Source organism: Limulus polyphemus, unplaced genomic scaffold, assembly GCF_000517525.1.
Source record: "Limulus polyphemus unplaced genomic scaffold, Limulus_polyphemus-2.1.2 Scaffold2917, whole genome shotgun sequence".
NCBI classification, from domain to species: Eukaryota; Metazoa; Arthropoda; class Merostomata; order Xiphosura; family Limulidae; genus Limulus; species Limulus polyphemus.
The window spans coordinates 142,785-150,100 of NW_013668527.1; the positions used below are offsets into that span (position 1 = coordinate 142,785).

The following is a 7,316-nucleotide window of genomic DNA, read 5'->3' on the forward strand; positions in this document are numbered from 1 at the left end:
GTCATCGAATTTTAATCTTCTACTTGATAGTTTTTTTTTATTTATCAAAATTAAATATATGATGGATATTTTTAAATTTTATCTTTGTTTTATTAATAAAAATTTGAAAAAATTACAATGTTTCTATAGCTCCCAAAATTTACATTCAATCATTTAGGATTCCCTCTGGTTTAAATACTATTACTACTTTATTCACAGTGTAAACAGAATCTTATTTACCTGAAGGATAATGAAAACCTCACTATTGTTGATGGGTGTGAACACTGTTACAAAATTATTATTCTACCCACAAGGTAAACAGAATCTTAATTTAACTGAAAAATAAAACCAATCTCTTTATTATTAAAAGATGTAAACAGTTTCTTTTCTTTCTATTTTGGAGGGGGGGGGGTATAAACAATATTAGTTTTCATGGAAAGAGTCTAGGGACTGAGAGCCAGACTTAGTAATTGTCATGGTAGAATGGGCAGCTTTAATCAGTTTGAAGCGAGTAAATTATTTTATGAAAAACTACTTAAATTAAAAAAAATTAATAAATGAACAATTACAAAATTCAACTTATAGTAGCAACTACTGAAAAGTGACGTTAATCGTACATATTTTATGGTAATTAATTACTGAAACTTGGTAATACTGTTCTCTACAAATAATGTTAACAATCGCGAAATAAATTAAATTTGAATGTTAGAACTGTGACTCTGACTGTGTATGTATACTAGTAGCTCCATCTGTTGAAAAGTATTAGCAATATATAAAGGCATTATTCATAGACGTGTTTCGCCAGATTTGAAAGTTTAAGTAATGTAGTATCTATAAGTTAGATGTGTAGATTTATCATAACATACCCCAGATTCATAAAGTGGGTAAATTAATATTTAGAGTTATACATGGACTTTTCTCTACATTATAATACTTTTATTTGCAAGCTTTCAGCCCTCTCACCGGAGCCTTCATCGTGCAACAATGTACGAGTGATACAAATTCGTTTATCTGTGAAACACTGCTTTAAAATAGGAATCTAGGCCTTACTTTTATCTTATATTATTTCATACCAGTAATATATATGAAACGAATGAATAGTCTTAATACTTCTGTGTAGAGAAATAGTTTTTCTACATACAATTTCCTACACTCATGACGTACACAATGAATGTAAAAAAAAAGAATGACAGCTCGATGTACGATACCTAAAAAAACTTTAACTTAAGCCGCATTGAACTGGCTTACAACAATACCACAGTTACACCTCAGCTTAGTCTTAGTTACAGTAACTAACATTAATAATACTGTTTATACTCGTAGTAACTATTGTTACACCACTTTGAGCCTAGTCTCAGTTACAACATTAACAGTCGTCTTAAAATGGTTGAACCACTTTAACAGTTTAAGCCTAGTTTTAATTTTTGGGTTGTTTTAGTAAAGTCTTGATACTTGGTTTTGAATTTCACTCAAAACTACACCAAGTCTATGTGTACTAGCCTTCCATAATTTAACAGTGAAAGACTAGAGGGAAGGCAGCTATTCATCACCACCCACCGCCAACTCATGGGCTACTCTTTTACCAAAGAATTGTGGGATTGACATTATAACGCCCTCACGGCTGAAAGGGCGAGCATGTTTCGTGGAACGGGTATTCGAACCCGTGACCCTTAGATTGCGAGTCAAGCGCCCTAATCACATGGCCATACTAAGTTAACGTTCATGGCATTACTTTTAAGGCTGTGTCTTCTCGATTAATTTGTTTTTGATCATGTCTGTGCGACTTGGGAGGGCCAGGTGCTATTTACACCTCTTTCTTCTTTTTATGAATCGACTTCTGCTGTGTTTCTTACACTTTTACTACAGTTTAAGATTGGCTGGTCAAACTCTCAGTTCTCCCTCGCGAGGATTTAGTAATGTGTTCTGTAAATACGACATTTTCTCTGCCATGCGCACATCTATATCACCGTAGCGTGGGTGCAATTTCTCAGATTAAGATTCAGAAACGGCTTATTTCTTAAACAAAGATTCCAACTGGAACTTAAATAGTTATTTCTGTTGAAACCAAAAAAAAAAAAAAAAACTTCCGGAAAATTTGATGATAAGGTTTTTATTTTTATCCGAACTAAACATTCTAATTTTCAAATGTTCTAATTATTAAAAAACAAACATACTTGATTCATTATTTATCAAAACTCCAGTAATTTCTAAGGAGCTTTCAATGAAAGTGAAGTAAATATGTGAAGAAGAACATATCAGAAAATTAGTGCATACTATTTTTCTTAAAGTACAAAACACCCCTAAACGAAAAAGCTTTACATCAAATACATTGTATAACACTGTCCATCTTTTACAATATAGGTTAGACATTGTTTCACATTTAAAACCAAAACCGATTTAAAACTCATTATAAAAAGAACCCTAGACTATAGATATCTTTCCATACATTTTTCTTAATTTAGTCCATCACAAATATCAAATTAGAAGTGTATAAAAATAGCCTTTTTTTAAAGCTTTTTTTTGTTGTTGTTGTTGTTTGCCACACGTCGTTGCCAGGAGGCTCAACGGTTACTTTTATCACTAATATTAGGCTTATTAGTTTCACCGATTCTCAAGTTTTAGGCCTTTAACAACGTAAGATAAAAACAAAAAAAAACTAATTTCGTAAGTGAATAACTCTAGTATACAATGTCGATGGGATCGTATCAGTGGTTTCTCTTCGTATCTTATCAAATGAATGGCGTTTCCAAATTTCAGTTCTGATTAAAATGAAACGGTGACATCATATGACGTCATAGGTCGTATTTCTAGTCACTATCGTGATGTTTGTTTGTTTGTTTTGAACAAAGCCACAATGGGCTATCTGCTGTGTCTACCGCGAGGAATCTAACCCTGGATTTTAGCATTGGAAATCCCTAAACTTACCGCTGTCCCACCACGATGGTAAGACAGAGTTATACAGTTCGTTCACGTATAGAAAGCATAACAATGCAAAATACTAATACTGTTTCCTTGGTTATAGCTACATCTCTGTATTATTTGATTCACCAACTTTCCTTGGTTATAGCTACATCTCTGTATTATTTGATTCACCAACTTTCCTCGGCTATAGCTATATCTCTGTATTGTTTGATTCACCAACCTTCCTCGGCTATAGCTATATCTCTGTATTGTTTGATTCACCAACCTTTCCTGTCGTTGAATCAAATAACAGAAAGATGTAGCTATAACCAAGGAAAGTTGGTGAATCAAATAATAGAGAGATATGGCTTAACACATACGAGTCAACTTGACAAATACGGGTTAATATGAGTTAATTTACCAAGCACAAGTTAGTACGAATAAATAACCCAATGCAGCTACGAGTCAACCTGACAAATATGGGTTAATACGAATTAACGCACCATATACAGGATAATATAAGTTAACCTACTAAATGCAGGTTAATACGAATTAACCAACCCAATAGAGGTTAACATGGGGTAATGTGGGTTAACTGATTTAATACGGGTTAACCTACCAAGTTCAAGTTAACTGACCCAATATGAGCACTATGCATAAAATAATTTCCAGGCTTCATGTATTGTGTCATCATCATAACTGGTATCATAACAAAGTTTATACTGTTACATCTCCGTTTGTTAATTAACTTTCCGTAACTTCGTTCCGACGAAACTTTAGCGACCACAAGTCCTTACTTAATAAAACTGGTTTATTCTTTCCGAATATAACTTTACGATACACTTAATTTCAATATTCGCGCTAAAACAAACACTATAACGAACGAACGTTAACTTCAACAATACCCTGTGACTGCAATTCAATTACTCACTACCTACACATTACATTATTCTGTCACGTTGTCACCCTCTTTTATATACCCGACTACCCTATATCTAGTAAATACTAGAGCATTCGCCAAGGTACAGGATAGTTCTAGAAACGTGGCGTCACAGTAGTCATGTGACTCGCTGACGCAACAATACCTTTCATGTTTGGACGACATACACCATGAAAATTGTGAGCCAAAGGTGTTGTTAAAGACATTGGTTCTGCATTGATTTAAAAAAGGGAAAAACCTTTGGGGGCTGAAACTATTTTAGAGGCAAAGACCCCTCCCCCCACATATCTGCCTATAGTCATGGTGTCATGAAACCAGTTCAGTTTGTCTGCTTGTCTAAACTCAGCACATTTCATCACCAAATTTGACCCTGAATAATAGTTAGGTATCTTTTGAATCTGATAAGCACGTGTACAGTTTATATATATATATATATAAGCTTTATACATTTGTTTTTGGGTATATGTACAAGTAGGGAGTGTCATTATCTTATTTTCTTCGTTAGTTCGTCTAAAACGCTTTTAATGATACAAAAAAAAAATATGTTAGTTCTAAATGAAAACAGTTAAGCTGTAGAATAGATTCAAATTTTAATCTCTATTCTCGCTGTAGAACAGCCAGAAGATAATATTTTTATTTGCTCAAGGTCTCAAACAATAGTTATTACAGCAATGAATAATCCGTTGATAAAGAAACAAATAAAATATGGTGTCATGAAACGGCTGCGGTCAAAGGTGATTTTCTGAAGGAAGGTCTTTTCTATCTGACTATAGTTAAATATCTCTTTCTATGTGCAATCCTTTATAAACTTTAAACTGTATTGGATAAACAAAAAAACGTATCATTCATTCTAATCCGGTACAAGTGTACAGATAAAAAAAAAGATAACAAAAACAACGTATTCTTTGTATTCTGGTTAGTTTTTTCTTTCTTTCATAACTAACAGAACACCGATAAGTTGACTACCGCCTTGCTTTACAAAGTGTGTTAACGTTTAACACATATACATTATAAAAAGATTTGTTTATTTCACTTTGATGGTTCTATTAAGATAAAAACTGCGTTTCATAACTCGTTGTAACGTAGGCTTACAAACATACTGTGTTATAACTATGAGCGATCACTTGAACTTTATTCAAACGATCGTCTGCTCTAACAATTACAGGGTCAACAACCGTTCAGAAACTTCAACGCAATATCAACTTAACACACACAAAAAAAAAACGTAAGTTAAACAGTCTTTGGAAATTATTGTTCTTATTATTAATTTTTATTTTACCCTAGATAAGTTGTAGGTTTGTTTGTTTTGTTAATTATGCACAAAGCTACACAAGGGCTATCTGTGCTCTGCCCACCACGGGTATCGAAACCCGGTTTCTAGCGTTGTAAGTCCGCAGACATACCGCTGTGCCACTGGGGGGCGAAGTTGTAGGTGTAGGACGTTAGGACGTTAAAATACAGTTTTACTTATTTCTAAGCCTATTTTACAATGTTATTGTTAGTATTGTGAATCGTTGCTGCTATAGTCGAGTAACGTAGAAAATAGTCTCGCAACACAATAACACTGACATATTATTGTTAATCAAATCCTATTTCTCAACTGTAATCCATTCTCAGATATATATACTACATTAAATTAAACTAAATAATGAAAAGATACAATAAGCTCAAATAATCTAACAAATACTTTGAATTGCACATATCAAGAAGGTAATCCTTTTACTCAACCAGTCACTGTCGATGCTATCTGTATGTCACTCCTCCACTGCAGCGGTTACCGTTAGGTGTTTTCCTGTCGGTATAGGTGTACCATAAAGTCTAGAAAATTAGAACATCAGAACCCAGTAGGGACACTTATAACGATAAGAAAACACTTTACGAAATGATTTCATTACTTTTTTCTTAATACATACTGCGTAGGTTAATAATCCCTGAGGGTTCTAATTTGTACCAAATTTATTGATGCAAACTAAGTGAATTTCTCATTCCAAGTTGCAACAATTGTAATTAAAGGTAATCAACTAACAATTAAATAAAGTTTTAGAAACCTACCAACAACTAGCTGGAAAATTATTGTTTTAGAAAAATAAACTTTAAGTAAAGCAAAATTTAAAAATGGGTATATATTGTTCAAGTTAACAAAGTTAAATCATAAGCAGAGAAAATACATATAAAAAGAAGTAAACTAATAATAATAGGCTTAGTGACTTAGATTAAGTTGTTGAAAAAATTACAAAAAAAAAAAAAGGAAAATTGAGAATAATTATATTTCGGGTTACCAGACGTCCGTCCCAATTTTTAGCCTTATTTCTTTGTCCCGATCAAAAATAGTAAATGTATTAACTTGTCCCAGTTTCACTGTACCTGAAAGTGAATTTGGTGTGTGCAGATTGTCATCATATTCGACACGTTAAATATTACTTGGAGATTCATCTGATAAAGACAGATCACATGGTACAATGTTCCCTCCCTCTGTTACGTTTTCTTAACCTAACCTGTCATTGGGCAGCAGCAGGAATTGAGATTTGAAGATATGCTCAGTTACAAAATAGAAACCAAACAAGCAAAATTTTCTTTCCAGTAGGTTTTGGATTTAAGTTATTATTGTTATTAATTACGTGAACTTTTAATAAATTTTGTCAGTGGTTTCAAAACGCGATGCAATAAACACTAGTTAAAATTTGTTATTGCAATTTAAACTGGTTCAAAGCTGTTACAATGTCACTCCGTATGTAAGAAAATAGTCCAAGTTTTTCACTAAGGAAATATGGTAACTAGTTATATTTTCATAACTGATATATAACGTTTACAGCTAGTGCCTATCATGTAAGGTCGCTAATACTATTAGGCCTAACAATCGTGTAAGTTTTACGAACATAGGCCTATTGGTTTCTATGATTTAGGCCTAACAATCGTGTAAGTTTTACGAACGTAGGCCTATTGGTTTCTATGCTTTTCCAGCTTTTGGTTTTAAATGCTATTAGGCTTTATGATTATATAAGTCTTACAAATACAGCACTATTAATTTCTTTGCTTCTCCAGATTTTGTTGTATAATACTATAGGCTAATGATAGTGATCAAATATCAAACTAGATTCTAGGTGTTTTTGTTGTTTCTGATTTCTTCTCACTAAATTAGTCTAACATAGGCTTATCGATTTACGGGGTTTGCCAACTTTCGGCTTACTAACAATGATAAAAATTACACTAGACTACAGGTGTATCTTCAATATACTGTTACGACATCGAGGTCACGTGACTAGTATCACGCCACATCATTCTCGAACCTTCGTGAATTGTCGGGAGATTACTAGATATGTGTTAGTCTTGTATATATAAGACGTTCACAACGTGACGGGACAACAAGGTAATGAGTAATTGAACTGCAGTCAGAGAGTATGTAATTGAACTGAGTATTATTGAAGTTGAGCACGTGAGACGTTCGTTGTTATAGCTGTTGAAATTAAGTGTATCGCAAAGTTATATTCAGAAAGAA

The 7,316-nt window shown here is 33.1% G+C and overlaps 1 protein-coding gene across 1 annotated transcript in view; it reads right to left on the reverse strand.

Moving 5' to 3' along the window:
• Positions 1 to 545, reverse strand: part of LOC106468212 (cAMP-specific 3',5'-cyclic phosphodiesterase-like) — a 23,351-nt gene extending 22,806 nt beyond the window's left edge. The window contains exon 1 of the mRNA XM_013928626.2: positions 220 to 545. The gene's annotated coding sequence lies outside the window, so the exon portion shown is untranslated. The remainder of the gene's footprint in view (positions 1 to 219) is intronic.
• Positions 546 to 7,316: the final 6,771 nt, after the last annotated feature.